We start from the raw sequence: 23,754 nt of genomic DNA, 5'->3' as shown, positions 1-23,754 counted from the left end.
TGTTGCATAAATTGAGCCTCTGGCTCAACTCTGCCAGGTTTGCTTTCCCACCCACAGGTGACACATGTGAACTCACATTCTGAACCAGCATAGAATATAAGAGACAGGTTTTTGTACGTACGTCAAATTTCACCCAATACATAGTTGAAGTGAGGTCAATGCATTTGTGTTACAAACAGTCTCCTTGGGATCAGACATAAACCTTTTTCATTCTTCTCAATCATACCCACGCAAGATGCACTAAGACATGAGTGTTTTGTTATTTGCAATAAAAACTAGGTATCAGCATACATTTTCAAAAAGACATTTTTGAATGTGGATTGGATTAAGTGGGATGGATTGCAGTGCAGTGGGTGGCCTGTGATGCAGTGGATTAAATGGGGGTGGAGTGGAATAGATTTCAGTGGGGTGGATTGTATTGCTCTGGTGTGGATTGAATTGAGTAGGTTGGACTGGATTAAGTGGGATGGATTGGAGTGGGGTGGGTGGTGTCTGTTGCTGTGGATTGGAGTGGGTGGAATGGAATGGATTTGAGTGGGTGAATTGGATTGGACTAAAGTGAGGCAGGGTGGATTGGATTGGAATGGGGTGGGCTGTATTGGAATGGGGTGAATTGGACTGGAGTGGGTTGTATTGGATTGGAGCGGAGTGGAATAGGGTGGAGTGAGGTGAGTGGATTGGATTGGAGTGGAGTAGATTAGATTGAGGTGGATTGGATTGGTGTGGGGTGGACTGGATTTAAGTGGGGCAGACTGGAGTGGGGAGGACTGGAGTAGGCCAGACTGGTTTGGGTTGGAGAGGGCAGACTGGAGTGGGGAAGACTGTTTAGGATTGGTGTGAGGCAGATTGTTTTGGATTGCAGTGGGGCAGATTGGAGTCTGGTAGATTGTTTTGGATTGGAGTTGGGTAGACTGTTTTGGATTGGAGAAGATTGTTTTGGACTGGAATGGGACATATTGTTTTGAATTGGAGAAGGGCATATTTTTCGGGGTGGGGCAGATTTTTTAAAATTGAGTGGGGCAGATTGTTTTGGATTGGAGTGGGGCAGATTATGTTGGATTGGAGTGGGGAAGATTTGGTTGGAGTGGATTGGGGTACAGTGGGGGGGACTGGATTGTGGTGAGGTAGACTGGATTAGAGTGGAGCAGATTGGAATGGGGTGGATTGGAGTGGGGCAGACTGGAGTGGGACAAAATGGAGTGGGGCAGATTGTTTTGGATTAGAGTAGGTCAGATTGCAGTTGAGCGGATTGGAGTTGGGCAGATTGTTTTGGACTGGAGTGATGCAGATTGTTTTTGCTGGAGTGGGGTAGATTGTTTTGGACTGGAGTGGTGCAGATTGTTTTTATTGAAGTGGGGCAGATTGTTTTGGATTGGAGTGAGGCAGGCTATTTTGGATTGACGTGGTGCAGACTGCAGTGGGGCAGATTACTTTGGACTACAGTGGGGCAGAATGTTTTGGATTGGAGTGGGCCCTATTGCTTTGGATTAGAGTAGGGCAGATTGTTTTGGATTGGGGTGGGGCAGATTGTTTTGGATTGGCGCGGGCAAATGGTTTTGGATTGATGCTAGCCAGTTTGGATTGGGCATATTGTTTTGGACAGGAGTGGGGGAGATTGTTTTGGATTGGAGTGGGGCAGATTTTTTTGGATTGGCACGGGGCTAATTGTTTTGGATTGATGCTGGCCAGTTTGGAGTGGGGCATATTGTTTTGAACAGGAGTGATGGAGTTTGGTTTGGAGTGGGGCACAATTGTTTTGATTGTAATGGGGCAGAATGTTTTGAATCAGAGTAGGGGAGGTTGGTTTGGATTGAAGTGGGGCATACTAGAGTGGGCTGGGAAGGTGGGAGTGTGGATTGGAGTGGATTGGGGTGAGCTGACTGAGTAGGGTGGATTGATTGAAGTGGGGTGAATTGGACTGAGTGCAATGGATTGGCGTGGATTGGATTGGTGTGTACTGCACAATTATGTGTTAAAGTTTAATTTCGGAAATTACACATATGAAAGTAACAATGTTGCTTTGCAATATTTAGAATATGACAATTGTCATCTATTGAGAACAGTGCTTGTGGGCGAAAACAAAACAGGAGTGAGAAAAGAAGACCTGGCAACATAATAGAAACAAGTTAACTATAAAAAAATAAAACTCTGCAATTTTATCTGTCCTGCTGGGCACGTTTTTGCCAGTCACACACCTTTCGTTTGCAGGACCCTAGAAGTTAAAAAGAAGTACCTCCATCACGTTGGGACCAGCGGACATGCACTGATTATGTTGAATCAATCCTTGGTATGGGCTCCACAGACAGGAATGGAAATGATGCCTGGCCTGCAGTGACCAATTACGAGGCAGTGAAGACGAGTGCTATGCAAGCCAACAAATGGTAAGCAAAGGAGGGGCTTGAGGCCCTCTGGACGATTACAATAGTCTCGAAGAGACAGCCCATGCTCTTTTAAGCCGAGACCTAAGGAGCCCACTGTAAGATTACAAGTCTGGAAGAGACTCTTGCCGAGACGTAAAAAGCATTAAACTATCTGACCAAACCTTAAAGCGCTTACCCGTTTTTTTAGTTTTTTTTTAAATGAAAACTTTTGCTGCTTTGCACTTTTCAATGAATATTAAACCTTTAACTACAGTGTTCATTTCTATGACAGAATATTGTGGATGAATGTGTGTCTTACTGAATCAAACACCAAACGCTGACGAAAGATTTTTGCGAACATTCGATTAGAATTTAATGTAAACAGGTACTTAGAAGCAGACATTCTGGCAGAAAATCGTTAAAAAAAAAGAAAAAAAGCTCACGATCTGGGACCCTGGCGATTGCACAAAGGATGTTTCGCCATTCTTATTCACAAACCCACTTTTTTCTGGATTGATGTTGTCTTTCAAGTTCTGCAAACTACTTATCAGGAAAAAAATACATTTTGGTCAACGATTTGGGGAGCCGCCGCATTTCCTTGCAGTCTTTTGAGCACACAACCGATGTCCTCTTTTTAAAAGTTACAGTGTTGTGAATTGTCTTTTAAAGGCGATAACCCCCAAAAAAGATGTCCTTTGGATTGAATTGGGGTGTATTTGAAAAAGCCGTCAGGGCACTTGTTAAGACGCAACGTCGGTGTTCTTGGAGTCTGACAGGCACCCGCCCCAGTGAAAAGACAGACAGTGTTAAAAACTGCAGCCACAGCCCAGACGCGATGGGCAGCTCCCGGGGAGCTGTCTTATCACAGCCATCGGCTGGCGGCTACGGTTCTCAGACGCAGCAGGTTGCGGCAGACAAAATGACCCTGTTTACTTTCTCGATAGCCTGCAAACAATTGCAATGTACCTGATGTTTACCTAGAGCCAAGTGAGCTGATGTGTGGCTTTAAAAACCGATGGAGTATCTGAGTAAATACCCTACTTATCAAGGGGCTACTAAGTGCTGCAATACACTTAACTGCCCTGACCACCAGATTCCTGATCAAGAAGCCGAGCCTGAATAGAGCACTGGATCATTAGAGGACCCGCACCCCCCTTTCAGACTCAGACTGACGGGGGCACAAAAGCCACGTCACGCACTGTTTCTGGACTGTAAATGGTTACGTTTTCTACTGTTTTGTAAGAAAAGAACTAAAATATACGGCTCCTATTTTTAAAGCACCATTGACTCCAACAAAGCCAGGTGATAACGTATTTAAAAAGTAAAAAGTGAAAGCAGCAGGGTCTTCGGGCTGCATTCTTAAGACGTAGACTGATGGCGTACATGCCAACACGTGCAGAATAGCTTCGCGGGTCAGTAAACATTAAATGCCATACATGAAGCGCATGCATTAAATGTAATGGACTCTTGGCCCTAACAATTTGTATTTTTACCCAACACCATATTTTTGGAGTCACAGGAAGGATGAAAAATAAATCTGTTAAAACATCCTTCCGAGCTTTACCAAAAGTCGGGCAACGCAATGCTCCATGAACATTTGCTGTACTGCAATGAGGGAACTGTAAAAAAAATGCATAGCGCAATGTTTACAAGGAGGCACACAAGTAATGTTGTCGATTGCTGTAACACAAAATGACATTCTAGAGTGAAGCAAACGATAGAGCCATAGCACAGAATAGAGAGCAGGGTCTTGCGTGAATCCCTAGCCGAGGTACTCATTCTACATGACAACTGCCCAAGGGCACGCCGCGCAAAGCGGGTACTTCCAGGAAAATTACGCATTATGCGTGGAATTCTCATGAAATATTCTACTTGCACAATGTTTAAGCATGGTTTTAATTGGAGCGAGGGCTCAATGCAAAGCCCGGTCATGCTACTTTTGTAGATCTTGGTTTGTGATGCTCTCGCCACGTCACCATGCCTTTCTTTATCAGGGGTCTTTGACTTTGTGCTCGTGTCTATTATTTTTATACATAAAAAGCATCCCTGACAGCTCACTTTTACTAATTTGTGTTTATTCAATTTTTTTGTACTCAGTTAATTTTTAACAAGCAAGAAATCAATGCACTATCAGTAATTAATCCGATTGGATTATCAATAATATTTATCAAGAATCAATAAATAATTATGAGAAATATATCGTTTTCTAACATTTTACAAGGACAATTATACAAAATTTGCAACCAAACACAACAAAAAAATTGGCTATCACATATAAAAACTAAAAAAAAAGTTGTTAAAACATTGCTAGCCTCTCAAAGGCATCTCATAACAAAGTGAATACCCATGACAATTCATACCTAATATTCCAATCAAAGAGTAAATATTTCATTCCACTGTCAGTTTTCTGGGACCAACATCAGGACAATGATGCTAACCCAGACACTTTTATCTCACTGATGCAAAACAAATTCAAAGGATTAAATGACTAAGGGCCAGATGTATCAAAGGGATTTACCCGTTCTGTCCTTATGGGAAAATATGTTCGTACATATGGCCCTAAACCCCTTCACCCCGTTACACCAACAAAAAGTGGAATGATCAATAAATCAATTCCAAAACGTATCTAAATCTCATGGACAGACAGCATCCCCCAATCGCAGGAGGGGGACGGAGAGGGAGGTCGAGGGGAGCAGCAGTTAGGACATGGGACCTCCGTGGCCTGGCCCCTAGCTGCAGTCCAGTGATGTGCTGGTCATTGGGGACATCCGCCCCCATGCCTCGTGAGACGCGGGGTGGCAGAAGTCCAGAGTCGTGGTGGAAGCGCTTCACTTCTGCCTGCTGTTGCCGTGATATCAAGGATATTTAGGTGCCCCCTCTCCTGGCCTCTGCCTTTTCAGGGCATAGCATTGCAGCGTCGGTGGCCCAAATATTCACCAATTCTTGAATCCTAAATTCAACCCTAGGCAGATGGGGGGTCCTCCAAAGCAGGTCCCCCAGGACAGAACCAAGGGTAGGGTCCAGCAGCCCTGAACCAACCAGAGGATGTACCTAGCTTGGGGGCTAGGGTGCCAAGATCACTGGGGTGGGCACAGGGCTGCGGCTCCTGGCCACCTCATCGCAGCTTGGTGTTTGGGGGGGGGGGGAAATCGCCCTGGCATGAGGGTAGGGGACAGTGAAGTGGGACTGCCCCCCAACGGATGCAGGTTGTCTCACCTGTGTAGTCCAATGGCGTTTGGGATTGCAGGAGGTCTCTGGTGTTGTGGGTGGGGTTCAGTACCAATCTGTATACTGGACTTTTTTTTGTATTATTTAATTTTCTTTCTACAAGTACCAACTTTCTTTATGATATGTTGTTTTAGTTTGACACAAATAATTTTTTGCATGAGTCAATTTGTCTCATGAGTAATTCGTTTTGTTTACACTTGAGTTCTTTGCACGACTGTAATAAAGTGTTCCACCCAACTTCAGATCTCAGTATTTTCTGTCAGCACCTTGTTTGGGTTGTGTTGGGGCTGGGGCCAATCTGGGGATATCTGGGTCCTACAGGTTGCAGTAACGGGATACTCAGAAGTTTAAAATCCATTTGCATATCAACATCCCCATTTATTAACATCCCATATCTTAAATAGCATTAGTAGTTTCCTAAACCCAATATTGCTACACAGAGGCACCAGACAAGGGTATCTTCTGTTGCTGCTTATCTTCGTGCTCACTGTGGAGCCCCTAATATACTGCTTAGAGTCTAATCCAGAGATTAAAGGAATGGAGGTAGATAATGAACAGTATAAGCTAGCGGTCTTCGCTGGTGACATTTTGTGCTTCCTCACATGCCCTGCCACATACCTTCCACTCTTACGGAGGGAGCTGCAATGATTTGAAGCAGCCTTGGGCATTTATATTAATCATGCAAAGTCTACAGGCACCGGAGTGGCAGACCTCACTGGAGTGTCTTGTTACTTACTAACTGCATCATGTTTTTCATGGGATGCATCTTCCCTGCATTATCTGAGAATGAGGGTCACAAATTCCACCCACACTTTATATGCTTGTGATATTCCACTTGTGCTAGAAGTGCTCCACAAAGCTTTATATCAATGGAGGAGGCTCGAGATCTCCTGGCTCGGCCACATTAATGCATTAAAATAAACGATCTCCCCCAAATTTATTATGTCACTCACACTCCGACCCTATAGATGCCCACTGAGACTATACTTCAAACTCAGAAACGACTATTCCAGTTTGTATGTCAGAATTCCACACCAAAAGTACCAAGGCAGACTCTTTAGAGGCACATGGCAGACATTGGGTTTGGGGTTTCCCAATATAGAATATTACATTCATGCTGCCCAGCTCCAGTCTTCCTTGGAGTGGCTCTGTCTACCCTACACTAAACCCTGAGTGCTCCTCAAGCAGAGTTGTTCCCCTACCACCTTAAACCGCATCATGTGAATCAGACCTCAAGATTGTTTTCTAGTCCACACATGCCCCTCTATGCTTCGGCCACCCTCCTGAAGCTTTGGGACAAAATCAACCAGCATAAGGCTGCTACAACATATCCTTTCCCGCTTCCTCCATCACACTGAATGCAGCGTTCTCATCAGGCATGATGGATACCGCTTTTGATGATTGGGGGGCTACCTTCGCTACTGGGTACCTGTATTGAGATGGGGCCATACTAGACAGGCATGCATGTAGACAGCTCTTCCAGCTATCTGACGCAGGCTCCTTCACTGAGCAAACACAGAAACAGTCAAGGAAAAGGGAAGCAGGCTAGAACACCCCTTCACCAATTATTTACCTAGGGTTATCCAAAGAAGGGTATTACTCACTTATAGATGGCCCTTTCTGCCATTTCACAGTGACATAACCACACATATCTGTCATGTTGGGAGCATGACCTTGGGACACCCATACCAGATGAGACTTGGCACCGACTTTGAACGTGGGCGGGCAAGGCATCTATCTGCCTTCAACACAAAACTAATGTCTACAAGGTACTCACCAGGTGGTACTTTTCCCCAGTAGGCATACATGCTATGATAGGGGCTTCTTTCCTTTGCTAGAAGGGTCGTGGGGAGTAGGCCACATATTTCCATCTCTGTTAGGAGTGCATGCTAGCAAAGCAGTTCTAGAGTGAGGTGCTGCAGCAGATCTGCCTGATTTGCTCAGTAATTTTGCCACTGGACCCCCTGCTGCTTCTGTTGGGTGGGGCGGGGGAAACAGTCTACCCCTACACGACTCCTAGGGGCAAGTTACGTACCTAATTTCTTTTGGCAGTGCCCCTCACAATCGCCGACATTTGGAAGAACCCCCTTCCTCTATGTCCTTACACTGTGGTGGACCGACGTGTGGCACATTTATACTATGGAACGCCTGACTGCGCTACCGAATGATAGGATGTTAACGTTTAAAAAAGGATTTCGCTACCGTTTAAAACTTATGTCAAAAGGGCCAAGACCCAGTTCACTCCTTCTGCCATCATGCCATACGATCTTCTGTGTGCTTGCTTAGCCGGACTTTTGACTTCATATAGCATGTCAATCGAAGAAGCCAATGAATTTTGCTGGCTTGTGCTGCGTATACAATATGCTGATACATGTGTTTAAGAATACAGTACCTCATTTTCAAGCCTTTATGGGTGAGCACCCCAACTTACCTGGGTGCAACGATAAGACCAGGGGCCCCCGAGGGTTGGGCCCCTATCCCATTTCGGTGACGCCATGGTGCAGATGAGGAGGTGAGCACTTAAACCTTTGTGCGGCAACCGTCTCGCCGAGCAGCGCATTGCTGATGATGACATGTCTGCTCCCGGCCATCGCGGTAGTCAGGGCTATATAGCCCAAATGTAGCATCGGAGCCTCATTACTGAGGCTTCGCGGTGGTCGGGAGCTGACATGGCGTTGACAGCAACGCACTGCTTCGCGGTCAGCATTGGCGTTTTCATCGTAGCGTTTTTTCTCTGCGGCTAGGATTGATCTTGGACCCCAGGCCCGAGCAGTGCCCCCTCGGTGGTACGGGCAACAGCGGCTTGGAGGTGCCACTTGGGTCAAGACGCAGCATGCCGTTGCTTCCATCCTGCCCCCACCCTCCTCAACTAGCAACACGCATGCGCTCTTTGCTGGCTGTGAGCCACAGAGCGCAATCGGTGATGGGGCAGTGGAGTCACCAGCTGCTTAATCAGTAAGCTCACAGACTTTAACGCTGAAAGTTGAGGGTTCAGCTCCAGGGGTATACGTGGTCATTTCCCTTCTGCCTCCACCCCCATCTTTTTTTTGGGTACCTGGTTACAAGGGGTTAATTTAGTGCAGGGGAGGTGGCTTGCTAAACCGGTTTAGGAGGGCGGAGAGCTTTGCGTAGTGGTAGCAATTCTGCTTTATATTGGTTCAGATCCCTTTGGGGGCAAGGGTTCGAACCTTTACCAGGGAGTCAGTAGCAGCACTTGAAACTTTACCTGTCGATTTGGGGTTACCTAAGGGTAGTCCATTGAACTAATGTAGGGTTGTGTTGGTTCATCATTCCTTCTTAGCAGGAGGCAACAGGATTGGTGGCCTAGCAATTTTTGCTACAGTACTTTAGGGTGCCCCCCACCGCCCACAAGCCTTATGCGACTTTGTTTAATTCCAGGCATATGTATTTGATCTACTTGGCTTCTTCGCATGGAGAGGTGACGCATTTCTCGCTAGGTTGCCTGGAAAACCTAGCCTGTTGAGCATCTAAAATCCCCCATCTTCCCTTGGGCAAGTTTATTTCCACTGCTGGAGACCACACACTGTCCTATTTTTAACTTCCTCTGTCCATGCCGGTTCATTGTGGTACTGCTGTTGGCTTTACATGTGTTGAGATTTGTGTGCTCATCTCTGGCTGCTGCGCTGGGCTAGGAACACAGGCTGGACATCTCAGATGAGAGCTTTCTGGGTCTATTGTTGAATACCACTGCTGAGGGATGGGGGGAGGGTGTTCTCTTGTTAATTTTTGTAATGCCAGCCAAAGGCAGGATGGGTGGGAAAAAGGAAGGGCAAGGACCCTGCGTTATCGCAGCTACTGCGGATGGTCTTAGCCAAGTTGGGTGATGGGGAGGCGAGTATCAGTTCAGCGTCTGACTCAGAGACGGAGGCAGTGACGACCAGGTACTGCTGGAGAGCCCTAGGAGGTCGAATGTCCCCCGTAGGAGGACTTTCCTCCAGTGAAGAGGAGGAATAAGCGGACGTCAGGCCAGCCTGCACAGGTTGTAGTAAAGGCATCCTGCTCTGGGGGTAGGCGGAGGGCGGTAAGCAAATCCCAAGACAGCCCAAGGCAGATGGATCTCACCAGAATGTGGTTACCCCGCCTATGGTCCACGCCCCGGTACCACTCCTGCCGAGCTACCACAGTTAGGAGCAGACCCCAATGCCATGCTTGTGGTGCTGACCGAAATTAAGCAGTCTTGAAGCAGCTCACTGATCAGACGAATGGTGATTCAGCAGGGCAGTCGGTGTCCGGGCCTGGTGCTTCACAGGTGGGGGAGAGCCACTTTGAGGGGTCTCAGCCTCAGGTAGCGCAGTTAGAGCTGGGGACCAGTGGGGTGCAGGCAGATCCGTCCTCGGGAGTCATGTCATCAGTTTCAGCCTTGTTGTTCCAGCTGGCAAACCCGGCAAATGGGGGCCAGGGAGCCAGCATTTTGACAGCCCTGTGGGCTCCATCTTCTACTGTCGTCCACCATAACAGAGTTACATAAACAGGTCAAGGCTCTGATCAAAGCACGCAGCTGGAACTGAGATTGATCTTGGATCCCAGAAGGAGGGTCCAGATGGTACAGCCAGGAGTGTTGGTGCTATGGCATCAGGTAAAGTACCGGAGGGTGCAGTGAAGGATGCGGGCTCCACATCTAAATTGTTAGGTAGGCAGGACACTTTACTATCCAAGCCTTGAAAGTTGGCTTTGCATGTGCCATTTGAGGTCAAAGAGAAGATTTGGAGAGAGTAATTTATGGATATTTTCTCTCTGATTAGGCCCAAGGGGGGGAGGGGGAGGTGAAAGGAAAGGATGGTAAGGACGCCTCCTCTAAAGAGAAGAAGCCTAGGGTGGAAGAGTCTATTACTAATTGGTTATTCAGCTTTAATGTCTTCGTTACAGTGATGTTGGAAAAGAAGCTTGACTTGGCTGCACCCATGATTTTTTATGAGAATAAGATTCTGAAGGCTCACTAGACATATGGAGGGATAGCTTGGTTAGACTATGACTTATTGATCAGGGACAAGTATTGGTCAAACAGCCTGCTGGCCCACCGCATAGTAAATGGAAGGATGAGCTCCTAACATAGGTAACAGCTGAGAAGGCTGGTTTGTGAAAGAAAGAGCAAAGGGAACTTCAAAGGCAAGACAAAACATCTTTATTTGCCGCATTTCTATGGCATAAAATATTAAAATCATACAGATAATAAAGTGCAAACAAAATAAATAAATATCAATCAGAATACACTTATAAGCCTGATTGGCATGCATGAATGTCACAATATTGCACTTTTCATTACTTATAAAAATATCTCTGATAAAAGAAACAGCCATAGCCCATGTCAAAGATACAATTATACACCTGTACAGTGATCAAGATTTCACAGTATTGCACATTTCCTCAGTTTGAGGTTATGCCAGATGAAAGAAGCAGCCGCATAACAGATCAAATAGGTGTGTAATTGCTGAAAAACAGTAAGGCAGGTCTGCACTGGTGAAATTTTAGAGCTTTAAGGGTTGGTAGTGAAAACGTTTCCTAGGTGCTTAATAAAAGGGGCAAAAAACATGATATGTAGGGTCGCATAGTCTGACCGCCCATCACAGTAATGATGGGTTCAAATCAGATAGAATGCATCATTTGGCAGAGATTCCAACCATCAAAGGTAAAAGGCTGAATCGAAATCTAGTGAGGAAAAATCGCTGCTGTCTATTTAAGATGAAGAAAAGATACTGTTGTAGGCCATCATGAGTGTTGACCAATTTGTAAAAATATACTGTAGGTTTGTTGTAAACAACATGATCTCTAGTCAACGAGGCCTTGCCATAGAATAGTTGCATTATGATACCTTTATCAATAAGGTGCCAGGATTCTGGGGTGGCAAATAAACCCAGGAGGCCAATCTTCTCACTAATTTTTTTCACTTAAGCCAACCATGATATACCTAGAGCCCCATAATGTCGCAGACAATCCTTTATAACTTGCTTGTTTAGAGCGGTCGCCTCCCTTATCCAGATGATATGCCACAGTGAGAGGGTGGATAACTTAATTTGATCCTCCGTATATGTAATCCCCCGCTCAGCATGACACAGAGTTGGTGCAGTAACATGGGAATGCCAATACGTTTTTCAAGAAATTATTTTCCACTTGGGTAAGGTCTTTACGTTGATCATGCCCCAGATCCCTGTCCCATAAGTCACAATTGCCATGCTTTTAATAAGATAAATTTCAGATAGCTCTTGTATTAGTTTGGTGCCCCACTTTTACAGAAACATTGCAAGCCATTAATCAATTTTTTTAAAAGAGGTTTCCCTATTTTATTTGCATTGGGTTGCAATTGTATTGGCATCAAATAGTATTCCTAAATAAGAAAAAAATGTAGTCTCTGATACCTTGGTGTTAATAAAATAGGAGGTTTTTTTTACCCAATTTTTCCACGCATACCATAGTAAACGTTTTACTTTAATTCACTTTCTGGTCCAACTCCTGCATAAAAGCAATAAAATCATCAGTTAGGAGTTGGAGCCCTCTCCCTGTTCCAGCAACTAAAACCACGTCATCTGCATACAATAAAATGGGGAGGAGGCATGCCCCAATATAGGGAATATCCCTCACTATTGCCTTTAAAAAGCTTCTCAATCCTATTCATAGAGTTAGAATAAAAATAGAGCCAGGAGAAATTCTTGGCTCACTCCCCCTTTGGATAGAAAAATTATCAGTGAATCCTCCGTAATTGCCAAAATGAATGAAAATGGAAGCATCCATATGAAGCTGTCTGATCAAGGGTATAATGCCCTGCTCCACTCCTAGCTACTCATAATGGACCATAACTTGGAATGTGTGACACAAGTGGAAGCTGTAAGGGCAGGCCATAAACAGAGATCCCTTTTCAACAGCAGTGTATTTCTCACTAACTGAGCAGATGTTTAGGCACTGATCTACAGTGCCTAGGCCTTTCTTAAAGCCATTTTGGGTGTCAGTTAGAATGCAATCTCGGCTGCCCAATACTAAAACCTATGTCGACGACAACACTCAACTAATCCTCTCACTCACGAAGACCCCCACAATGCCAAAGCCAACTTCCGCAACGCCATGACCAACGTAGCAACATGGATGAAAAACAGCTGCCTCAAACTAAACACTGAGAAAACAGAAGTCCTGATCTTCGGGAAAAAACCCTCCATATGGGACCACAGCTGGTGGCCAGCAGAACTCGGGCCAACGCCCTCTCCATCAGACCATGCACAAATCCTTGGCATGATCCCCAACTGGCCACTATCCATGAATCGACAGGTAAACTCAGTTGCCTCCTCCTGCTTCTATATCCTCTGTATGCTCCGCAGAACCTTCAAATGGATCCCTACCACACCAGAAAGACAGTCACCAGGCACCTTGACTATGGCAACGCTCTCTACGCCGGAGTGTCCTCCCAACTACTTAAAAGACTCCAGACTCAACAGAGCACCACAGTGAGACTCATCCTCAACCTCCCAAGTGCTTAAGAATCACCCAACATCTCAGGAACCTCCAGTGGCTCCCCGTCCAGGAGAGATGCCGATTTAAAATCCTCACACTCGCAAGGGTCTCCACAATCTAGGGCCATCCTACATCAACCACTGACTGAGCTTCACCGTCCCAGCAACAACTACGCTCCGCCTCGCTAAACCTTGCTCACACACCCCACATCCATCGCAGCCGAGGCTACTCCTCCTACACAGCAGCCGAGTCCTGGAACAGTATGCCCCTCCACCTCCCTCCCTGGAGGGCTTTAGGAGAAGACTCAAGATGTGGCTTTTTGACAGAGACAGCACCTTCAGTGCCCAAATACCCTTAGGGGTGATAGTGCTGCACTTTACAAATGCTAGGATTTATTGAGTGATAGAGTTATATACCATATAACTTTAGCTGTTGCATCTAAAAGAGATATGGGCCAGTAATTATTTGGCAGAGCTTTGTCCCCTTTTTTAAACAAGAATTATAACTCATCTATTCTATGTTTAGGTGCCCCTCCTTATCTACAGCGTTAAACACATTGGTTAGCAGAGGGCCCAAAATATCCAAATTATACATAAAAAGATCAAGCTGGACTCCGTTTGGGCCTGGTGCCTTGGCCTTCATACCTTCAGAGAGTGCCCTATAGACCTCAGCAAACTCAAACATCAGCGGTGGGCTAGCGACTACTGTAGTCCCCAATGAACTATTATCTAGTTGATCCTTCTAGGGTACATGGGTACAATATATTTCACTAAAATATTCTACCTACAAGTGCGCTGGGATGTGAACATCTGCAGAGGGACCTGTTGGGTCGCTGAAGTAAAAAGCATTAACCACCCTCCAAAAAGCAGCACTATTCTTTTGCAGACTTTCCTTCTGAAGAGTGTGACAGGCCTCCTCCTTTATCTGCTTTTTCCTTGTGGAGAAGGGTGATTTATTAAATCTCAGGCGCAGGCCAATCGCAAGGGCTAGGGCCTATCCTTAAAGATCTTTTGGATGGACTCATCTAAGTAAACTACCGCCTGACTATTCTTAGAATCAAAGCAGTTGTTGTATAAGTTGACTAAAAGTATATCCTAATCTCCCTGCATGGTAAACACTAGAAAATGAAAATATGGAGTATCGTGAAAGAACTTGACCAACTTCCCTGGGAAAGTATTCACAATATATGTGTCTAGGCCCGCCTTGGCTCTATCGGAGAGAGAAAAGGCAGTGGCAGTCCACAATACATAGAGTAGCCATTAATGTTGCCCACCGGCAACACCCATGTCTCTTGAAAACATAGAACATCGAAACCTAGTTATAAAATCCCTCCAATCAGCCATGGTAAACTTCTATTTGAACCCCATTATATTCCACAAAAGGAGCCTGATCTAAATCAAGTGTCCCATGACACTGTGGATGTTAGGGAGGTTAGTTGGTAGATATGCTGGAACTGGTGAAGACGGGTTAGTCTTGGTAGAGCTGTCATACGGGAATTGGATGTGTACCCAGCAGCTACAGAATCAATAAAGGGAATCAAAGTCGACCCTTTGGAACAAACTGGGTATCCCTCATTGCTGTTTTCCATGGGCAGGAGGCATCTGTGCACAGTCCTCGAAAGGGACCACTACATATTCTGACTAATAATAAGCAGCTATGGTTGGCATTTTCGTGAGGGGGAGGCAGGTGGATGGGGTGGGCAAACTACACAAGTCATTTGATGAGCAAATATGGTCTGATTGAAAAAGGGAAGTCTGGCTGGGTACAAATGGTTTGAATGTTGGTTCCAACCTGTTATTGTTTCACCTACCAAACTTTTGTGTGTATTTGTCACTTGTTATGTGATATAGGACGCAACAAACATGTTTTTATCAGTAATTTTGATTTATTGTTACAGTTATCTGAATCGCTGTTTCTTCAAAAATCTTCTTTTCCTTTTCCAGGAAAACCCCAATGTTTGTGTCAGCTGGCGCCCTTGAAAAAGAAAAATAACTCAGGTAAGTTCCTATATTTTCGGTTTCTCAGATTTAGGGTTAATAAAATAACGGTATCTCTCTCTTCTCTGAGTTTAAAATGGGGAAGGTGAGGTTATTTAGGTGAGGAGGTAGCTCGTTGCCACCGGCGACAACAGCAAAGAAAAATCTGAATCTTCAAACCAAAGGCAACAAAGGTGTAAAAGTAAAGAAGAAAAGAAATGGAAAATAAAAGAAGCACTCTGAGCTCTGGAGCTGTTTTACGAGAAGTCGCTTCGTTATTCTGAGAAGATTCTTGCTCGTACTTGCCCAATGGGTAAGTTTTAGCCCCCTGATTCCCGGGACTCCACGTTTTACTCTGTAACTTTTTTCTGCGATGTCAGATTTTCGAAAGCAATATACTGCTATGTCTGCTGGACTTTTCTGGTTGCGGGGATATATAGGGCTTGTAGGTTCATTGGGAACCCTAGGTACCCAGAGCCAATAAATGAGCCTCACCTTGCAATGGGTTTTCATTGTATACCGGTATATAGCAATTAATTTGGTGAAATGTAAAGAGTGAAAAATAGGTATCAAGGAAATCTTTGTATTTCCAAAATGGGCACAAGCTAAGGTATTGCGGAGCAGTGGTTATTTGCACATCTCTGAATTCTGGGGTCCCCATATTAGCATGTGAATTACAGGACATTTCTCAAATAGACGTCTTTTTAGGGTGGAGCCTGCGTTGCATGCGCTCGCGCATGCGTTTCGCAGGGAGACTCTTTGTATTTATAAAAGGGCTCGGAGCCCTGTCAACTTCACATCAGTGTTTTTTATTGGTTGGTGGGCTTCCCTGATAAAATCTGCTTGCTTTCATTAGTCGAAGGCACCCATATGGCATGCCTTTTCCGGTGGCTAGCCCTCCTCCAGCGCAGCGACCAAGTACAGAAAACATGCGAGGCTCGCTGTTTTCCATCGGGCTCGTGGACTTTTTTTCTCAAACTTACGAGCCCGATCTCGATTGGCAGAAGTCGAGCGCTTTACGTACTTGATTTCACTTTTTCGGGTTATGTACATAAATGCACTTTTGCCCGATAGGTGAAAAGTCGGGTTAGGAGTTTACAACGCGATCAGCTCTAACATGAGCAAACGCGAGACCCGATGCATTGTAAATGCTTGTTTACACTTAAAAGGAATTTCTTTTAGAGAAAGACAAGGGGCAATAACACATGTCTATTCTGTGTTCCCCCAAGTCTCCTGATAAAAATGGTACCTCACTTGTGTGAGTAGGCCTAGTGCCCGCTTCAGGAAGCGCAACATGGACAAATCACATTTTTAAATTGAAATCTGAGGTGTTTTTTGCACAGTGCCTAGCTGTGGATTTTGGCCTCTAGCTCAGCCGGCACCAAGGGAAAACTACCAAACCTGTGCATTGGTGAAAACAAGACATCTAGGGGAATCCAGGATGGGGTGACTTGTGGGGCTCTCACTAGGTTCTGTTACCCATAATCCTTTGCAAACACGTTTTCCTCACATTTTGGTGCTGCAAAGTTCCTTTGCAAACCTCAAAATCTGGCAAAAAAAACACCTTTTCCTCACATTTCAGAGACAGAAACTTTTGAAATCTGAGCGGAGCCACACATTTCCTTCCACCCAGCTTTCCCCCAAGTCTCCCGATACAAATGGTATCTCGCTTGTGTGGATAGGCTTAATGCTAGCAACAAGAAACACACCAAAATGCAACATGGACACATCACATTTTCCCAAAGAAAACAGACCTATTTTTTGCAAAGTGCCTAGCTGAGGATTTTTGGCCTCTAGCTCAGCCGGCACCTAGGGAAACCTACCAAACCTGTGCATTTGTGAAAACTAGACACCTAGGAGAATCCAAGATGGAAGATGGGGTGACTTGTGGGGCTCTCACCAGGTTCTGTTACTCAGAATCCTTTGCAAACCTCAAAATTTGGCAACAAAAAAACACTTTTTCCTCACATTTTGGTGCTGCAAAGTTCTAGAATCTGTGTGGAGCCACCGATAAAAATGGTACCTCACTTGTGTGGTTAGGCCTAGTGCATGCGAAAGGAAATGCCCCAAAACACTATGTGGACACATCAAAATTATCAAATACAAAACTACCTGTTTTTGCAGGGGTGCTGGGGCAGTTTGAAAAAAAAAACGTTTTTAGGATGACAAGTGGGGCAGACTTTTTACCGGTATAGATGCGACAATGCTGGGTGGTAGGAATTGTGTGATCTAACCCCCATAGGAGCAGAAATGGCCTAAAATAAATTTGCACCCCCCAGGGGAGCAAACTTGCCTAAGGGGTCGCTACCCTTACGTGAAACTGACCTAAAAAAATCCCAGCTGTCTAGAGGTTTCTGTCCCCTCCCAAGGGGCAGATTGGCCTAATTAGAATAGGCTGATCTTGGCAGAAATAGCCTTAAAATAATTTGCCCCCCTCAAACATCCCTGGTGTCTAGTGGACATTTCTGCAGCCTGATCGCTTCACGATCTGGCTGCAGAAATGCTCAGAGAGACATCAAAGGAAACAAAAGGCCTTTCCTTTCCTTTGATGCCTCTCCCGCCCCCAACACATGATCAAAAGCTTCCAGCGTGGTGGGGGCGGCCTCTGATGAGTTCAGCGTGCGATCGCGTGCTGACGTCATCAGACGTCACTGGAGGGGCTGGGGGTGGAAGGGGAAGCGATTCCCCTTCCATCCCTGCCCATGGGAGGAGGGTGCTTGGCCATAACAGGACGTAGCAGTTACGTCCTCGGCTCCCGAGCGGTACAAACAAGGACATTACCGTTACGTCTTGGGCACCCAATGGGTTAAATATGACAGTTAATTTAGCCCTCAGTCTGCCCCTGTACCGCTTCCTCTCTCTTGGAGTGCCGTAAGCGATCACATATGTTAGAGAGCCATGCTCTACTTGGAGCGCGGCAGGCGACTCGTTCAGTCGGTGGCTTTCCTCTGAGATTCCAGTCTTCCTGTTGCCGTTTTAGCTTCCTAGGACTTCTGCATCTTTTTCTCTGCTTCCTGCATGCTCATTTAAAACCAGCTGATCCCAATCCTTCATGCATGACTCTGCCTTCTTCTGGTAGCTGTGCTGAATCAGAAGCTCACATCCCCTTCACCCGGTGCAGTTGGCCTGACCTTGTCCTTCCTCGCTTGTCTCAGCACTTCTGAAGTCCTGTAAAATCAAAAAGGGATTCTCGCTTTTCACTTCCATATGCGCCGTAGACCAAAACCCAGGGAAGTTCTTCTATTGAGTTGGAGTCGGTCTCCTCAATGGGGTCCCCCTGACACACTTGTGCTAAACCACAGGCACATTGTAAGTAATTTCAGCAATGATGGCCAACATGGCAAACAAAGTGCTAGCTTTATGAAGATGCAGTATAACGAACATGGTAAATGTTGAAAAAAGCACCAGTAAAAAGTTTTTTTTTTTAAATGTACTTTGTCATTATTTGAATAGGAAAAGCACATATATTTGCTGAGGGAATTTGAATGACAGGTCATGTGAACAAAGTATTTACCAGCAACTGTTAACCTATTCTCAGATAAAGCAGAAGACAGAATAAAACTGCTGTGTTTACCTTTTTGTACACCAATACTTTAAATACACAAGTCCTATCATTTTGCAGTCTTAGACCTCAGAAGGAAAAGTGTATCTCTGTGGACACAACTATGCAATACATAGACTATGCACAGGAAGAAAGATCTAAAGCAAAATAAATGCAAAGGGGGCCCCCACTGTGGAGAGGAGTGAAGGAATGAGTGTTCCTCTTATGCGTTGTGTGAGGATGACTCACCGGTTTGGATAGGGAGATCAGGTTGTTGTTGTTGGATAGGGAGAGGGGGATGTCTCTCGGTGGAGACATATACTTGGTCAGTGCTATCAAAAAGAGGCGCAGCCTAAGAAGTTAACTAGAATCCTTTCTAAGCGGGATGGCCTATGTAACTAAGGGTGTGGTTTAAACATTTCAGTTCAAATCCCATGCTTCACACACTTGGATAGTAGTATGTGGGTTCCCATCTCCAAGTTTTTAGTTATTGCATTCAGACAGATCACACAGCAACAAGCCTACACATAAAACACCCCATTGTTGTCTTTGACGATGTTTGTTTGCATTACCAGATAAATGGACAACAATATTTTTGTTGTGAATATGTACAATCAATCTTTCAATTCTGAAAATCTGAAACTGTGAATTAAAAATGATCAAAGTCTGTGGAAAGGAGAGTCTCAAATCATTCCTGTTCTCCACTTCACAGCACACTTTTCTGTTAGCCACTTAAAAGCTTTCTCCTTACTTCATTCTGAAATCCTTCATCTGTGTATCTCACACGTCATCTCCTTCTTCAATGTCTTTTCACTCTGTCATTCTGCGTGTAGTTCTTTGTTTTACCATCCCTTCACCATAGCGTCTCTCACACACATACGTTGTCTTCTTACATGAAAACATAACATTTCCTTTTAATTTGGTGATGTCAGTATAGCAACAGTTGTATACCCCAAATGATAATTGCAATTGGCACATATGTAATTCTGTTTTCGTTCTGCAGAGAGCCCAATTATGAGCATTTAGTCTAAATACCCTTATGATCTAATGCCAGGCACTGTGAAACTTGCACTGCCTTCAACCTCAGACATCTTGACTGTCGCCCAACATGAACATTCACCCACAGCCTGAACTCAACTGGGCCAAAGTTAGGCAACTAGTTATGATCTACTGCCAGCCACTGTGAAACCTGCACTGCCAGCAGCCTCAGCTCTAAAGGTCTCAATCAAGCCCCATCATTTTTAAAGCATTTTTTATTGATTTATTGACTTTTAACCCTTTCGCTACTAGCTCTTATACCCCTAGAATTCAAAGCTCTTTTTTGGCCATTTGGGGTAATTTGCACTTAGGCCTCCATAATTTATTTTCCATATAAGGTATTCACACCAAAATTGTGTCCTTTTTTCTAACATCCTGGGGATTTAAAAGGTACCCAAGGTTTGTGGATTCCTCTAGGGGGACCATGAAAATAGACAAAATATCACAACATTTTGAGTTTTTATAGGAAACAGTGTTTAAATAAAAAAGCTTCTGTTTTTTATTCTAAAAATGGCATCCACAAAAGGTTTGCTGTGCTATTTTCCCAGCTATCGGAAAATGAAGATCTGAATCAAAAAAACTATTTTTCCACAGTTTTGGCATTTTTTAAAGAGGTAGCCCATTTGTCCTATTTGTTTGTGAGTTCAACCTACTTCCAGTTTGTGATGGAAACCAGGGTGAAATCCATTGGAGATCATCTAAATTCAGTAAGGGGTCATTTATGTAGATCCCTCAACATTTTCCCAAACAAACTGTTGAAATAAAAAAAAATTCAAAATGAGTATGAAAAAACAGCCACTTGTGGCAACATTTTCAGTTGTACTTTCTTGTTACGATGGCCGAACTGCAAAACCAATATCATAACATCTGGTAGACCCTTCTGGTTGTGGGGATATACAGGATTTTAAGGTTCTTCAAGAACCCAAGGTACCCAGAGCAAACAATTTAACTACACCTTACAATGGCTTTTCAATGAGCACTGGGTATAGAGCAATCCATATGGTAAAATATAAAGAGTGGGGGGGTGTGGCCAACCAACATGGCCGAATGCTCAACCCACTCACAGACACACAGATAGTGGTGAGCCGGGCAGTTGATCTGCGCCTGGGAAGGTGTGTTGAGTGTAGGAAATCGTGGCACATCGTGGTTGCGGGTGCAATGGCGTGGTGCTGACCGCCTTGGGCTCCACGGCGACGTGGGCTGGCATGGCGGCTGGAGCAGCACTCGGAGCGCGTCCCTGCTGCGCTTTGAGAGGACGGAAGAAGCAGGTTCAGAGCGGGGCAAAGCGGCCCACTTCCACAACTGGAAATGGTCATGAAGCCCAACCAGAGAGGAGGACTATAGTAGTGGGAAGCAGAGGTGCAGCTAGTGATTGGAGCGGACGGGCCCAACGCCCCATGGGCGACGAACGGTGTCCTAAGGACCATCGGGTGAGCGCCAGGGAGGGTCTGTCTCTCTCACCCCCTTGGTGAGGGGTAAAAAGTGATGGTGAGGCCCGAGTTGGCTAGGACAGGGCTCACAGTTGCAGTTGCCTGACTTTAAGATTGCGCCCATCAGCAAGGTGCAGGGGAAAACTATGAGATGCTTTCCGGGCACCCTGAAACACAGCACCACATAACTCATCCCCTCTCCTGAAACAAGACCATAACGAGCTGGGCCTGCTAAACGAGACAAACACAAGTGGCCGGGGCAGAAGACACGGAAGCAAGCGCCACTCACACAGATCCTATTCAAGGATCGACTATATATTCATGAGCCAACCCCTTTGACAAACACTTAGAGCGACAACTATCCACCCAATTATCATATCAGATCATGCTCAGGTGGAGATTGGACTTGACTGGCCTGCCACGCACTCTAAATTTCGTAGATGGTACTTCCCTAACGTTTTAACCCGTGACTCAACGCTTCGAGATGAACTGCGGAAGGCAATTAGGGATTTCTTTCAGCACAATGACCCCACTGACACCTCCCCCTTCATTAATTGGGATGCATTCAAGGCAGTCATAAGGGGTAAATGCACTTCTCTACACCAATTAAAGGCCAATGAAAGACAGAACCTAGAAAACAAATTGACAGCAGCAGAACAGGCCCACAAACATTCCACCACTTGGCTTACGCAGAAGAACGTAAACTACAATCCATATACACGAAGAGAGCAGAAATAGCAATGCTAAGCCTCAAGACAACCCACTACGAAAAGGAGAACAAAATAGGTACATTGCTGGCAAGACAGTTACGCACCAAACAAGCTAGGGATTACATAGCCCAAATACGAGACGAGTCAGGGGAACATTACTCGGAAGAAGAAATGGCACGGGTCTTTAGAGATTTTTATACCCGACTGTACAAGTCGGACAGACCAGAAACCCTAACACAAGGCACTTACCTCCAACAATCAAACCTTCATCAGGTATCCCAAGAAACCAATGGCAGCTTGATAGCTCCCTTTACAATGGACGAATTGCAGGCGGCCATTGACTCTCTCCCTCTACACAAAGCACTGTGTCCGGACGGGTTTAATGCCCATTTTTACAAAACTTTCAGCCCGGTGCTAACACGGCACCTCACTGAATTGTTCAATCACGTTAGAACAGAACATACACTGTCCCCCACCATGGTAGAAGCCCTAATCACACTTATCCGCCAAGCTGGGAAAGACCCTACCAGCAATCCAGGAGGAACTCGCTCTTTATGAGCAAGTAGCGGGATTTAAAGTAAATAAGGGGAAATTATACCTGCTCAATCTGACAATCCCCACATCCGAGATGGGGAGACAGCTTCCGAAACACCATTTGGATGGGCTAAAAAGGAGATCACTTATTTAGGCATTAAACTTACCCCCAAAGTCGCCGACCTGTTTAAAGCCAATTTCCTACCCCTCCTCAGAAACATGCGAACAAACTTTAAGAGATGGTTGCCTCTTTGGCTTACTTACCTGGGACGTATCAGTACGTTCAAGATGACAGTACTCCCCCATATTTTATATCTGTTCCAAAGATATCCCCAAATACTTTTTTACAGAGGCCCGTACAATGATTACCTGATTCATATGGCAGGGAAACAGGGGCAGACTTTCTAATAAACTGACCACACAGTCCAGGGAGAAAGGAGGCTTGGCACTACTAGACCTTCTACTTTACTACAGAGCGGCCCAACTCCACATCATTGACGGGTGGTCACTCCGCGAATCGGAAAAATTGTGGCCGCACAGTGACAGGCCGGACTACATGGGACATACTGTGGAAACCTAGAACGGAACGACCAAAGAACGCTTAACTCAGTACTCCTACAGCCACCACATTTAAAGTATGGGATACAGTAACAAGGGCCTACGAGGTAACGACTTTTAACTCACCGTACACTCCCATCCACCGTAATGTGGCCTTCCCCCCAGGATGGACACCAGGGCCTTTCAATAGATGGAAGGAGGGGGGGTGTCTGCGGATCGCGGACTTGTACCATTGTGAAAACATACTCAGGTTTCAGAATTGCGGCAGGGACTTTCGTCTGCCCCCATCTGAACACATCCTTTACACTCAATTGAAACACTGGGTTACACAACCTCACAGGCGACTGGTGGCTACCAGGGACCTCCTTCCAATTGAAAAATGTGTACAACAAGGAGGGGCAGTGAGGGGAAGCATTTCCATGCTGTACAAGCTACTGACATCGGCCCGGCGCATTTTCACTCCTCACTATATTACTTTTTGGGAGCAGGTATTGGGTTCCACAATAGAGGATGTTCAATGGGACCTACTTTTCCACGATTTCACCAAAACAATTGCTCTATGGGTGCAAGAGAAGCACACTATAAACTGATTTACAATTGGTACCTCTACCCAGAAAAACTTTTTAAAAACGTATCCCCACGCGTCCGATAGATGTTGGAGAGGCTGTGGCATGTTGGGAGACTTCAGATATACTGCCCAACTATTCGCCCCCATTTGGGAGGAAATCTTGTCACAAATAAATGAAATTTTGGGTTATCCCATCCCAACATCACCGGCACACATTTTGCTTGGTATACGAGCCCCAGACATGAAGTACCAAACAGTGGGAGACCGCTCCATTATGTGGTTAGCATTGGGAGCTGCAAAGGCGGCTTTAGCGTCATACTGGAAGAAATCAGAACTGCCCCCTATAGCACTGT

The sequence above is a fragment of the Pleurodeles waltl genome, chromosome 4_1 (assembly GCF_031143425.1).
Source record: "Pleurodeles waltl isolate 20211129_DDA chromosome 4_1, aPleWal1.hap1.20221129, whole genome shotgun sequence".
Classification (NCBI taxonomy): Eukaryota; Metazoa; Chordata; class Amphibia; order Caudata; family Salamandridae; genus Pleurodeles; species Pleurodeles waltl.
Note: the sequence above shows the minus strand (reverse complement) of the source record.